Source organism: Myxine glutinosa, chromosome 1, assembly GCF_964187855.1.
Source record: "Myxine glutinosa chromosome 1, kmMyxGlut1.1, whole genome shotgun sequence".
Taxonomy (NCBI): Eukaryota; Metazoa; Chordata; class Myxini; order Myxiniformes; family Myxinidae; genus Myxine; species Myxine glutinosa.
In genome coordinates this window covers 417,523,912-417,539,052 of record NC_136261.1, presented here as the reverse complement: position 1 = coordinate 417,539,052, position 15,141 = coordinate 417,523,912, and the positions used below count along the sequence as shown (strand labels likewise).

The 15,141-nt window shown below is 47.3% G+C and overlaps 1 long non-coding RNA gene across 1 annotated transcript; it reads right to left on the bottom strand.

Annotated features, from left to right (window-relative positions):
* Nucleotides 1–1,325: 1,325 nt before the first annotated feature.
* On the bottom strand, nt 1,326–2,240 carry LOC144889865 (uncharacterized). The gene is made up of 3 exons (XR_013622124.1): nt 2,097–2,240; nt 1,849–1,942; nt 1,326–1,718 (listed from the first exon to the last, which is right to left on the bottom strand). It is a non-coding gene; the product is annotated as an uncharacterized LOC144889865 (long non-coding RNA).
* Between the last annotated feature and the right edge of the window lie 12,901 nt (nt 2,241–15,141).

The following is a 15,141-nucleotide window of genomic DNA, read 5'->3' as shown; positions in this document are numbered from 1 at the left end:
CAAAAAATCTTGTCTATTTACCTGTGTCAGGAAAAACCATATACAGAGTAAATTTTAGGATAAGCGACCAAGATAATCATATGATATCCTTTCATGATGAAATTATATCCATCAGAATTCACCTACGTGAAGTTTTTCAATAAATAAATAATGGTTATTGTGAGAAAACACGAGTTGGGAAAATATAAAATAATTATAGGGGATGGGATGTTCCTTTCACCATACTATAAAGGTATGGGTAGAGGATACTATGAACCAAAGAGACAACGGGGTGTGGGACATCAATTTAGAAATAAAGGAGATGGGAAAATTGATACTCTAATGGGTATTGGTTCAACCATCCTTAAACATAAAGACCTAATTGGTTCAACTGCTTCTGCCGTGGGCTCCATTGCGGGTGCTATAAAGAGTATAAAAGATGCTCAAAAGGAGTCTCATAAATTACAAGCAATCAAAGAAATAAAAAAAGGTAAAACTCAGCTATCTTCACAAGAACGACAAAAAATCATTAAAATACTTGGGTCAGGGTTTGAACAATTTTAATGCCATATAAATACAAGTATTGAAGCGATTGATAGTATCTATGATTTGGATGATACGATTATCATTTCAAACTCCACTAAAAAGGAAGACTATTTTAAGGTAAATGCTATAACAGGAACAGACTGGAATTCAAACGGAACAAAAAGTTTTGAAATAAATAATCAACAAACTTACTTGAATATAGCTGATAGTTTCTCGCTGTGTAAATTTAAATTCACTCAGGCTGCGAATAATACTAATGCTACACTCGTAAATGATTTCTTCTGGAAAATGTTTGACAGTGTCCGCCTGTATATTGGAACACAAGAGGTTGAAGCGGTTGATTTATGTCTCTGCTACATCTGAAATGATGAAATTTACACTATATTCGTTTAGTGATAGAATGGGTAAGGGAGCTGTTGAAGGTTTTAATCCTGATATGTCAACAGGAACAAATGCTGACCCAATGCCACACCGACCCCGCCCACACAGACCACGCCCACACAGACCACGCCCACACCCACACAGACCACGCCCACACAGACCACGCCCACACAGACCACGCCCACACAGACCACGCCCACGCAGACCACACCCACACAGACCACACCCATCATCCCCCACCCCCTGTGTGCCCCCACCCTTGATCCCCCCTCATCCCACCCCCACCTTCCCCACACACACAAGGGGAGGGGAGGGGTGGGATGAGGGGGGATCAAGGGTGGGGGTGCACCTTCCCATCTTTTTTCCTTTATTCTCTTTTTGTAATTAAGAATTAAATCATTCTGGACAAAGCGAATAAAATCAAAATTATTAAATAACATTAAAAACATAAAAATTATAATAAAACATTTTTCACGAGGTATAAATTCAGTTTCTTCCAAGGTATCATGTGGTATAAATACAGTAATAAAATCAAAATTATTAAATAACATTAAAAACATAAAAATTATAATAAAACATTTTTCACGAGGTATAAATTCAGTTTCTTCCATAAATTCAGTTTCTTCCAAGGTATCATGTGGTATAAATACAGTAATAAAATCAAAATTATTAAATAACATTAAAAACATAAAAATTATAATAAAACATTTTTCACGAGGTATAAATTCAGTTTCTTCCATAAATTCAGTTTCTTCCAAGGCAGTCCAACAGAATGTTGTCTCCCATGTTGGCTTCACCAATTCCTTTTGTGTCTGCAAGGCACAAAAGGGATTTTAATTAAATTCACCAAACACAGTATTTGCCTGCCATGCCATCCCAAACCACACGAGGGCAGTCTAAGACCATAAATGAGAAACTCCATTTTTCCAAATTTTAACTCACATGAGCAGGAAATGAGTTGACACTCCTCCGGTCGTCGAAGTTGTGAAATCCCTGGGTTTCATCAAACTTCATGTTGCTTGGCTGGTTTTTCATGCTGGAATAAAACAAACAGTTAGTTAAAGGAAATAACACATAGCTCACTTTGCCACCAGCTGCTCCTTTAACACACAGTTATTCAACCACCAACTATGATAAAAAGGAGAAAATTAATGGATTGAAGTTTGTGAATAATTAATTATATCTCTTACCTCTCGCATAGAATTTCAAACAAGGTGTTTAATTCGTTGTCAGTCATTGGTTCTGTTGTTGAGACAACCTTGGATAATATTAACGGGTGAGAGAGGCTTTCTAAACACTCAACCATCTCATTATGAAGACCCCTCCGAACTTCAGTGAATTCTGTAAGCGTTTCATTCAAATCCTCCCTTTGTTGGTGAAAATCATTGACTTCATTTTCAACATCAATCACCAGCGTTGATAAAGATAAACTGTAAAAAGAGAAAAAACAATCATTATTGAGAGGCTATTAATGATGTTCCATATAAGACAATGAATAAATTAATCGTGAGAACAAAAAAACTTACCTGTCTTCTGATAAAGCTTCATCCTCCATCCTCCAGAGAAACATAACGTGTGTTTAAAAAAGCAAAAAGCAAGTGTGTCTTTATAGGCAAGGCTGAGTCATTGGCAAGGCTGAGTCATTTCCTGTGCCAAGCCAGTGGTTAGAGCCTTTAAAGGCAGGGCTGAGTCAGTGGCAAGGCTGTCATTTCCTGTGCCAAGCCAGTGGTTAGAGCCTTTAAAGGCAAGGCTGAGTCATTTCCTGTGCCAAGCCAGTGGTTAGAGCCTTCAAAGGCAAGGCTGCATCATTTCCTGTGCCACGTTGGCAACTGGCTCAACAAAAGCAAGTATGAGCCAGACTAAAGAGTGGAGGTGAGAAGGATTATAGGTTCATAAGGTGAGAAGGATTATAGGTTCATAAGGTGAGAAGGATTATAGGTTCATAGAGGGAGAAATCGAGGTGTTCATGGTTTTTGAAAAAGACAGGGGGGTAAATGACATTACAGAGGGATTTCCCATGTTAAACGGAGGTGTCCCAGAAGCAACATTTATCACCTACTTTCGGTGATGTCTTTGTTGAAAGAATCATGTCACTGATCGTCTTTCGCAGCAAGAAGTCAAATAACAGGATTATATCACAGGTGGCGTGACAAAATTTAAGGACAGGTACATTTGACGATTGCCTTCACAATCGGGTATATAAGGGTTGTTGCGTTCTGTATTCGTAGAAAACAACTGCTGCACGTCTACAAAAGTTATTACCACTTCCTCTGGAGATGGTCCGTCAACTTGACAATGCTGTTTGTCACGGAGTGGTGGCTTTACAAAATTCTGGCATGAAACAGCCTGCTATTGCTCGGCAGTATGGCATCACTCAAGGTCAGGTGTCAAAGATCCTGAAACGAAATGCTCAGAGGGGTGTCCCTACTGCAATACCGAGGCCAGGACGTCCCCGCAGAACCACAAGGAGGGATGATCGCCAGATGCACCGGTTAGTCCGCAATGGCCGTACCAAGACAGCTAATCGGCTTAGGGCTGAGTGGCAGCAACTGACAAATGTGCCTGTGTCCAGAAGGCTCGTCAACCAATGACTGATTCAAGCAGGCTATCGTGCCAGGCGTCCCCCAAGAAAGCTACGCCTGACCAGACAACACCACCAGCGCCGATTGCAGTGGGCCAGAGAGCACCGTCAATGGCAGCCAGGACACTGGAATCACGTGATCTTCAGTGACGAGTCTAGACTTCTGGTCTATCGTCAAGATGGCCGTGTCCGAGTGCACAGACAAGTGCATGAAGCCTACAACAAAGATTGTATAGTGCCAAGAGTCCAAGCTGGAGGTGGTGGGGTGACCGTTTGGGCTGCTTTTCATGCAGGGGGCAAAACGGACCTGGTTGTTCTGGATGGAAACCTGAACCAGTTCAAGTACAGGGCCATTCTGGAAGAAACATTGCTTCCATTTGCTCGTGCAGCCTTTCGAGGAAACTTTGTCTTCCAAGATGACAATGCACGGCCTCATCGTGCTCGCATGATCCAACACTTTCTTGCTGACCGTGGTGTAGAGCATATGGAGTGGCTTGCCATGTCCCCGGATATGAATCCGATAGAGAACTTGTGGGCAGAATTAACACGTCAAATCGACCACTTGGACCAGCAGCCGACCTCTGTGCGTGAATTGCAGCAGGCATTGTCACTGCATGGCAAGCAATTCCTGTCCAAGCCTTGGCAAATCTCGTGAACAGCATGCCTCAACGTGTTCGTGCTCTCCTGAATGCTCGTGGGGGTTACACGAAGTACTGAACTGTAATTTTACTGTTCGTAATCCCAGTCCTAATTTAACTTTTGTTTTTGTTTAATTTTTTTTTGGCTAATGTGCAAAATAAAGAGATACTTCTGGAAAACGTACAGAAGTTTAACACAGTACTGTCCATGCATTGAGTTCGATATCAGTTTACATCACTTTCAAGGATCAATTTATTTGTTTGGAAATGTCAAATGTGGTTTTTGTTTCTTTTAAAGGTCACATTAACAAAATCTAGAATAATTTCAACATAATTCCAATGAACTTTTGGTTCGAAGACATCTTGAAAAGTAAGTTCACCCCCACAAAAAAAATATAATCCATATTAAATGCCAAGTCTGTAAATCAGGGTACACACCGTGATCATTCAGCAAGCTGGCACTCAAATTTGCCGACCTCGGAAGGATGACGGGCTGAGTCAACCCCCCTGGCGTTAATTTAGCGATCGACCGGGATTCGAACCCAGGATCCTAGGATCCCAAGCCGGTACCCTAACCGCTAAGCCAACACCAGGGATTCAAATCTCGGTAATGGACAATATTTCAAATGATACCATTTCAAATTTCTAAAATGCTCAATTTTCATCCGATTGACTTGAAATTTGAATAGGATTTACATATCCGCGAACTGAATTCAACCACCAACTATTTTTGAGATCAGCATCACCCAAAAGGTCAACATAGGCCAAAGGTCAACCACGTTTTTTTGAATGTCTAAAATCCTCAATTTTCATCCGATTGACTTGAAATTTGAATAGGATATACATGTCGGCGAATTGAATTCAACCACCAATCATTTTGTAGGTCAACATTGGCCAAAAGGTCAACATAGGCCAAAGGTCAACCACGTTTTTTTGAATGTCTAAAATCCTCAATTTTCATCCGATTCACTTGAAATTTGAATAGGATATACATATCGGCGAACTGAATTCAACCACCAACTATTTTTGAGATCAACATAGGCCAAATGGCAACCACTTTTTTTCAAATTTCTAAAATCCTCAATTTTCATCCAATTGACTTGAAATTTGAATGGGATATACATGTCGGCGAACTGAATTCAACAACCAACTATTTTTGAGATCAACAATGGCCAAAAGGTCAACATAGGCCAAAGGTCAACCACTTTTTTCAAATTTCTAAAATCCTCAATTTTCATCCAATTGACTTGAAATTTGAATAGGATATACATGTCAGCGAACTAAATTCAACCACCAACTATTTTTTAGATCAGCATATAGGCCAAAACGTCAATATATGCCAAATGTCAACAACAATTTTAAATTTCTAAAATCCAAAATTTTCATCCGATTGACTTGAAATTTGAAAAGCATTTAAATATCGGAATACTGAATTCAACCGCCAACTCTTTTTGAGATTAGCTTAGGCCAAAAGGTCAACATAGGCCAAAGGTCAACCACTTTTTTTTAATTTCTAAAATCCTCAATTTTCATCCAATTGACTTGAAACCTGAATAGGATTTGCATATCGGCTTACTGAATTCAACCACCATCTATTTTTTGAGATTAGCTTCGGCTAAAAGGTCAACATAGACAAAAGGTCAACCGCTTTGTTAAATTTCTAAAATCCTCAATTTTCATCCGATTGACTTGAAATTTGAATAGGATTTACATATCGGCTTACGGAATTCAACCACCCACTATTTTTGAGATCAGTGTCGGCCAAAAGGTCAACCACCTTTTTCAAATTTTAAAAATCCTCAATTTTCATCCGATTGACTTGAAATTTGAATAGGATTTACATGTCGGCGAACTGAATTCATCCACAAACTATTTTTGAGATCAGCATCGGCAAAAAGGTCAACATAGACCAAAGGTCAACAACTATTTAAAGTTTCTAAAATCCTCAATTTTCATCCGTTTGACTTGGAATTTCAATGGGTTTTTCATATCAGCCAACTGAATTCAACCACCAACTATTTTTGAGATCAACATGGGCCAAAAGGTAAACATCGGCCAAAGGTCAACCACTTTTTCGAATTTCTAAAATCCTCAATTTTCATCCAATTGGCTTGAAATGTGAAAATGATTTTCATATCAGCTTACTGAAACCAACTGTTTTAGCACCAACTTTTAGCACCAACATAGCACCAACTATTTTTGAGGTCAACATCAGCCAAAAGGTCAACATAAGCCGAGTTTCTAAAATTGTCAATTTTCATCTGATGAACCTAAACTTTGAAGACGATTTGCATGTCAGGTCACTGAATTGTACCACAAATTATTTTTGAGGTCAAAAGGATGCTCCACAGAGTGCCATTCTACTTTGTTCTGTTTTGCCAAGTGACGCTCTATGAGTGATTTTTCATTTGTCTGTCTGTTTATTTGTCTGTTTGTCCGCACAGAATAAATATGATTTTCTATGCAACCGTTGGTCCGATTGACAGGAAATTTTCACCACAGGTGCAACTCTACCTGGAGAATTTTGTAATGATAGTTATGACATCATATGTCACGTGGTACGGCCGACATCTTGGAAAAACCGAAAAGCTTGGCACCTATACATCTCCGAAAGCGCTGAATAGAAAAAATTGAGACATGGCTCATTGTAAAGAACTCTCCATGGGGAATTAAAATACGTTAATGATGATGTCATAGGTGCCTCCATTATGACGTCATAATTCGACAAGTGAAAAACTTCATCCGATCAAGATGAAATGTCTTGAGCATAATCAAGGAATAAATTTGTTTCGAAAAAAAAAATGATGTCATCGGTCACGTGGTTCAGCCACCATATTGTTTTAACACAAAAGCCTTAAAAAACACTGAAAGTACATCCTGGCAAGGGTTTGCAATCTCTGATTGCTCTTTCTTGTTCATTATGTAATGAACACAAAAGGGTCCATATTTGACAGATCCTCCCCATTTTCCCTCCATTGTAATTCATTACCCAACAATATGAATTTTGTTCTTTCCCACCCCCTCCACTTCCCACTCCTATTCCTTCCTTCCTTCCTTTGCCCCAATAAAAAATAAAGGTTTTCATTTCAGTGTTACGCAGAACGTATCACGGCCTGCACTGGTGTAGTTGGTTACCTTTATATCCCTGTGCACAATGTTCCGGGAGTGCAAGTACTCAAAAGCATCAGCCATCTGGAGGGAGGAGGAGATGAACTATTCAAACATGAAGACAGATTGTGCTTGTTAAGATTCTACAATTTTGAGTGCAATTCTTTCTGTTATAATTCAAACCACGTCATAAACATCACACTGAGGCTGAAACCAACTTCAGCTCACCTGCTTCATGGGAAACAACAACTCTCTTTCTGGAAGATTCCTCAGAAAACGAATTTGGGAAGCGAGTGAACCTGCATACATCAGACAGAAACATACAAGAGCAAGGCAATGAGACTTTTCATTTTTCAGAAAACACGAGTGGAGTAAAAGTCGTTTTGTTTTTGAATGTTTCATTGTTAAAATAAACACAAAATGATAAAGATACAAATTTGCTTTCAAAGATCATTGAAGAGCAAGGTGATAGAGGGCCACAGTTGGATACAAGTAGGGGAAAAAATGCATCGCAAAATAGGGTGATAGAGAGAGGGACAGAGAGAGTATGGGGAGAGTAAAACAGGACACTGGAAGTGAGGGGTAGTATGAAAAAGAGGATCCATGGGGAAAAATGATTTTAGCCGCGTCGCAGGCGCTGCTCAAAGAGTGCCCTCTGCTGTTGTTGTTGTTGTTCTCCTTGTTATTCTTCTTCTTGTTCTTGTTCTTGTTCTTGCAGAGAAGACAAAACCTCAAAGCTCCACCCATTCTGGGAACCAGAGCTCCACCCATTGTGGGAGAGGCTTCATATAAACAAATATCCATCATTTTATGAACTCGCATAGCTTTGAGGCCTGTTTTGTAGGCCCGTGGTGTCTTCCTCTCTCACACAGTTTTATTTCAAATCAAATTCGATATGTCATTTCATTTTTCACAGTCGCTAACATCGTTTTAGACTCGGTTGAAAAAAACGGGAAGAAAATCCGATGAAAGTTGCCCTTTATAGAACGAAATGAATTCTCAAAGGCCTGTAACTTCAAGTCCATTGGATATATTTTGTTTAAATCGCAGCATGGTCAGTCATACACCGCCCGAAATAACAGACGGGAAAATGCAGAGATATATTAAAAATTCATCCATTTGATGACAATCGTCACGATGAAATATTTTATTTTTTCGTCGTCACAATAATGTGGAGAGAGGAGCATAGCTCCGTTCACGTTTCGCCACATACGGGAAATTGCTGATATATATTTTTTTACAATCACGGCATGGTCAGTCATACACCGCCTGAAATAACAGACGGGAGAATGCCGAGATATATAAAAAATTCGTCGCAACACACGGGAAATTGCCGAGATATATTTTCACTTTGCACAAAAATAACATCAAGTAATCGAATCAATAGGATTGTCCTGTGCCTATAACATCGACGTTATAGGCACAGCTGCATCTAGGCATTGTGTAACATCGACGCGGCTTTTGTTTTAATTAAAACTTTTTGTACTTGTTGAGAATGGAGCACCTGTTTAAAGTGGTATTCACTATACTGAAGAGCCGGGCTCTTGCTTGAGACGGACGATGTGACGGGCAAGACACAAACTCGTCCGAGAAGATGTTTATTGTAAAAACCAACTCGGGAACTCTGAAAAGCCCGTTTATCGGGCTGCATATATATCCAAAACCAGAAAGCATAACCGAAACCGAAAGCCACGCCTCTCAGGCGAGGCGTGTTTCGGTGGTCACGTGGCCGACAGGTGCAAAAGATTATAACCGCACGCGCAGCACGCTTTGGTGGTCACGTGACCAGCCACCCCGGCGCCGAGGTTGTCCGCCGGTGACGTCACCGGCTGGAGCAAGGAGATTCTGCTGCTGGTCTCGCTTGGGGAACCCATGGGTCGCTACACACGCCCCCCCAGAATGGACTGGATCCAGGAAGGTCAACCTGAGAGGGGTCTGGAAGACCCGCCCGAAATGACCCCTGGCCAGGGGGGGGGGAGGGGTCCGGTGTGGTGGCGGGTGGTCGGACGGGGGGTGCAGTGGATGGGGGGCGGCCACGCCACGGTGGGAGAGCCAGCCGTGGTGGCTGGCCGACGTCCATGTGGGCCGGTTTGAGGCGGTCCAGCGAAATACAGTCCGCCTGGCCGCCGATGCCGACGATGAAGGACTTCTTGTCCCATCGTAGGTCCTGGAAGGGTCCGTCGTATGGTGGTCAGAGCGGCCCCCGGTGCACATCGTGGCGCACGAAGACGTACTCCGCCGAGCGGAGTGCTGGGAGGATGTAGGATTGGAGGTCGCCATGGCGGGACGTGGGCACCGGGGCGAAACGTCGGGCGGCCTCCTGGAAGTCCGTGCGCTGGCGCGCGACGGACCAGGGGCTGGTGGCGTCGGGCATGAACTCGCCCGGTACGCGGAGGGCCTGGCCGTACACCAGCTCGGCGGTGGACGCCTGGAGGTCCTCCTTGGGGGCCGTGCGTAGGCCCAAAAGGACCCACGGGAGCCGGTCGGCCCAGCCGTCGTCCTGGAGGCCGGCCATGAGTGCGGCCTTCATGGAGCGGTGGAACCGCTCGCACAACCCGTTGGCCTGGGGGTGGTAAGCCGTGGTGCAGTGTAGGGTAACGCCCAACGTGCGGCCGATCACGCCCCATAGTTTGGACGTGAACTGTGGGCCGCAGTCCGACGAGATGTCCGCCCATGCACCGAAACGCACGACCCAGGTGGCGATGAATGCCTGGGCCACGTCAGCGGTGGTGGTGGAGGTGAGGGGCACGGCCTCCGGCCACCTGGTGGTCCTGTCCACCATGGTAAGCAGGTGGGTGAACCCCTGGGATGGGGGAAGGGGACCCACCAGGTCCACGTGGACGTGGTCGAACCGTCGCTCGGGCACGGTGAAGGGAGCCAGCGGAGCCTGGGTATGCCGGTGGACCTTGGCCCGCTGGCAGGGTGTGCAGGTGTTGGCCCAGTCGAGGACGTCCCGTCGCAGCCCATGCCAGACAAAACGCTCCGCCACCAGCCGCTGGGACGCCTTCCGGCCCGGGTGAGAGAGGCCGTGGAGCGAAGCAAAAATGCGACGCCTCCAGGTGACCGGCACAACGGGGCGAGGTCGGCCTTGGGAGATGTCGCACAGCAGGACCGTGTCCGCGAAGGGGACGTCAGCCAAGCGGAGGCCCGTGTCCGCCACCCGGAGCACCTGCACAGTGCCGTCAGTGGCCTGGTCCGCTGCCATGAGGGTGAAGTCGAGGCCGAGGTGGACGGCGTTGGCGCCGGCTCGAGAAAGGCAGTCGGCCACGGCATTGTCCTTCCCGGCGACATGCCGGATGTCCATGGTGTACTCCGACACGGCAGAGAGGTGGCGCTGCTGGCGGGCCGACCATGGCTCCGTGACCTTGGCCATGGCGAAAACCAACGGCTTGTGGTCGACAAAAGCCGTGAACGGGCGGCCCTCCAGGAGGTGGCGAAAATGGCGGACGGCCAGGTACAGCCCGAGGAGCTCGCGGTCGAAGGTGCTGTACTTTAACTCATTGGGCAGGAGTTGCCGGCTGAAGAATGCGAGTGGCTGCCAGGCCCCGTTTACCCATTGTTCATGGACCGTGCCCACGGCGTAGTCAGAGGCGTCCGTGGTGAGGGCGATGGGAGCCTGTGGTACTGGGTGGTCCAGCAGCGTGGCGTTGGCGAGGGCCCGTTTCGCGCCGGTGAAAGCAGCGTCCATGTCCGTGGACCAGACAACGTCGCGCTTCACCGGCTGGCCGCGGAGGGTGGCGTACAAGGGCCGCATGAGTTGCGCAGCTCGGGGCACGAAGCGGTGATGAAAGTTCACCATCCCGAGGAACTCCTGCAGCACCTTGATGGAGCGGGGGCGCGGGAAAGCGGCAATGGCTTCGACTTTGGCCGGCAGCGGCACGGCGCCGGTCCGGGTGATGCGGTGGCCCAAAAAGTCGATCGTCGCCGCACGGAAGTGACATTTGGCCGGGTTGATGATCAATCCATACTCGCTGAGGCGGCCGAACAGCGGCCGGAGGTGGAGGAGGTGCTCGGCTCTGGACGTGCTGGCGAGGAGAATGTCGTCCAGGTAGGTATAGAGGAACGGCAAGTCGTGCAGCACGCCGTCCATCAGGCGCTGGAATGCCTGCGCCGCGTTTTTGAGGCCGAAGGGCATCCGGAGAAATTCAAAGAGGCCGAAAGGTGTAATCACGGCCGTCTTTGGGATGTCGGCCGGGCAGACAGGCACCTGATGGTACCCCCGAATCAGGTCCACTTTTGAAAAAATGGTCCGCCCCGCCAACCGGGCGGAAAAATCCTGGATGTGTGGGATGGGTTACCTGTCGGGGGTAGTGGCGTCGTTGAGGCGGCGGTAGTCACCGCATGGCCACCATCCGCCCCCGGCTTCGGGAAGATGTGCAGCGGCGAGGCCCAGGCGCTGTCGGAGCGCCGCACGATGCCGAGGCGCTCCAGCGCCGTGAACTCGGCCTTGGCGACGGCAAGTTTGGCGGGGTCGAGGCGGCAAGCCCGGGCGGACACCGGTGGGCCCGCAGTGGGGATGTGATGCTCGATGCCGTGGCGCACCGTGATGGCCGAAAACGTCGGTTGTGTGAGGGCCGGGAACTCCGCAAGGAGGTGTGCGAAGTCGTCCGCCAATGGGAGGGCGCAGGTAAACTCGGTGGGCGTGGCACGGCTCAAGGTGCATACCAGGGAGCTGAAAGTTTCGGCGTTGACGAGACGCCGGCGTTTCACGTCGACCAGCAGCCTGTGGGCGCACAGGAAATCGGCCCTGAGCAAAGCCATGGGGACGTCCGCCCTCACAAACTCCCAGTGAAAGAGCTGGCTGCCGAAGCGGAGGGCGACGGTGCGTGGGCCGAAGGTGCAGATGGCGCAGCTGTTGGCCGCGACCAAGGGGGAGCCGCAAACGGTGGCCCACCTGTCCTCCGCCGAAGCGGGAATGACGCTCAGCTGAGCGCGGTGTCGCAGAGGAAGCGCCGTCCCGATGCTCGGTCTGCGATGAACAGCAGATTTCCGGAACGGCCGGCGTTCATTGCTGGTAGGGAACGCCGGCTCGCCTGTTTCCCGACTTGCCGAACGTGCACGGGGGCCGACATGATCGGGCCTGCCGCCCGAACCTGGCGTGGAAATAACACTAGGCCGGGTCCGGCAGGGGTTCCGGTCGACGCGTCGGGCCTGGGTGACGCGGTGTCGCCGCTGCCAGTCGCGCCGGCCCAGCAGCCTCCGGGAAGGAAACTGCATCGTGGGCATCGGGCGGGTGGGCGGGAAGGCTCCCAGCCGCCACTCCGATGAGCTGGCTAGCCGCTCCGGCGAGCTGGCTTGCCGAAGCGATCTTGTCGGCCTCCTTGGCGAGGTCGCGGGGGTTCACGATGGTCGTACCTGCCAGGGCGACCCATACCTGGGCCGGGAGCTGGCGAAGAAAAAGCTCCTGAAACAGGAAATCCGAGGGGTGCTCGCCGAGCAACGCGAGCATGTAATCCATGCGTTCGGACAGGTGCGTATCGCCAAGCTCAGGAAGGTCGAGCAGGCGTCGTGCGCGCTCAGCCGGGGAGAGGGCGAAAGCGCCCAGAATAAGTGCCTTGATGGCGTCATACTTGCCTTCAGCGGGCGGGTTCTGGAGGAAGCTCAGGCAGCGGGCGGCGGTCGCGGAGCCAAGCACGGCGACCACATAATGGTATCGAGTGGTGTCCTCCGTTATGCCACGCAGGGTGAACTGGGAGTCCGCCTGCGCGAACCAGACGGCGGCATGTGCTTCCCAGAAGGTGGGCAGTTTGAGGGACACTGCGGTGTCCATCGCGCGTTGTAAATTTGGGGTCACCAATGAAGAGCCGGGCTCTTGCTTGAGACGGACGAAGTGACGGGCAAGACACAAACTCGTCCGAGAAGATGTTTATTGTAAAAACCAACTCGGGAACTCTGAAAAGCCCATTTATCGGGCTGCATACATATCCAAAACCAGAAAGCATAACCGAAACCGAAAGCCACGCCTCTCAGGCGAGGCGTGTTTCGGTGGTCACGTGACCGACAGGTGCAAAGGATTATAACCGCACGCGCGGCACGCTTTGGTGGTCACGTGACCAGCCACCCCGGCGCCGAGGTTGTCCGCCGGTGACGTCACCGGCTGGAGCAAGGAGATTTTGCTGCTGGTCTCGCTTTGGGGACCCATGGGTCGCTGCAATACCAGGTATGGATAACGAGCACCTGTATTTGTGGTGAAGTGACCTCAGAAAGATACTGTTTGGATCTTCAGATAAGTTACCATCTTTGTAAAAGGTGAACGGTTACCATAGAGGGTTACCATAGAGGTGAACCACTGCAAAGCATCATAATGTAATGGATCGCAGGTGTGTTTCATCTGCAGGTAAGACTTTGTCATATTTGTACACAAACAGGACTTGTCGTACCTGAAGTCATCATCAATCATGTTAATACAATTGTCAACATATACCTGGATACGGTGTACCATATCATCATCACTGAGTACCTTTTCTTGCTCCCACATCACTTTTAGTCGATGATCCTTCGTTCTCACAGGTAGTAGTTGATGTTTACCTGTGCGATCTCGTACCAACACACAAACGAAGCACTGGTTTCTATGCTCTATGGATTTAGTACCGGATGACCCAAGGTGGATCTACACCAGATGATCCCAGAGTTCGCTGGTGCATTTTTGTTACGTGTGTTGGACATGTGATGATTTCACCTTTTGACAATTTCCACATGTGACATGACATCCAGGTACCTTCTCAACAAATTGTTCTTCTTCTTCATTCAATTCTTCCCTCACACTAAATGCTACATCATCAGATCTGATCTCCGCTGCACAATAGTGCTGGGATCCCTTTAAGGGTAATTTTTTGAACCTTGTCAGTGGTAACTTCTGACATGTGATGTAACGGCGATAATCAGTAGAAGGTCGTTACCTCGTTCGTACATCATCCAACATGTCACCTCCTTAATAGGTTTCCTGAAACTATATGAAATGGACACCATTAGACATTCATTCATTCACATTTTGCAAAAAGATGTAAACATGTAACACAACAATTATTGCAAAGAGATCTGCAAACAGGTAGCACAACAATTATTGCAAAGAGATGTAAACAGGTAACACAACAATTAAATAAAAGGGAATTAAAGCAACAATTAAAGCAACACCTTAGGTGGTGCAGGTCATGACAAAACGACACAATTAACAATAAAATCTGTTTGTTTATATTGCTGAATGTAGTTAGGAAGACAACAACGCCTGTGGCGTCACAAAGACCATTCTGGGCTTCACTGCAGCAACGTGGTGGCTTTTTGTTCTGCTCTTGGGTTTTCTCGATTAAAACTCTCAAAATACGAACCTTGCGCTTCAAGACGACAATTTCCTGGTGCACAAAGTGCGCCCTGGAGTATGGGCCGTGAAAAAAACATCATCTGGTGAGTGGGAAATGTAGATATAGATGGTCGCTGTTGAACACAGAGTAAAGGGTTCAAGATCCGATTGATGAGTGTGAAGATCAAGTACAGGGTGTCTCAAAATACATGGAACCCATGTCACTGCTAATAATTCTGCCAATATTAATGTTCTTGTTCTTTTTTTTTTCAGATTTGAAGAGAAGAGACCATAACAACTAATAATTATCAATCAAAATGCCTTGGACAAAGGAGGAAAAAATATTTTGCGTCACTACTTATTTGGAGACGAAATCATTCAAAACGGTGCAAGCAAAATTTCGCAGGAAGTTCAACTTCAACAACTATCCCCAGAAAAACCAAATTTATCGTTGGGCACACAAATTTCAAGCCACTGGATCAGTAAACAACCTCAACAAGAAGGCAGAAGCACCCAGTTCTGGCAGGAAGCTGACTGCAAGATCTCCTGACAATGTGAATGCGGTGAGACATTCTGTCGGAAGGAGCCCGAAAAAGTCCATCCGAAGACGT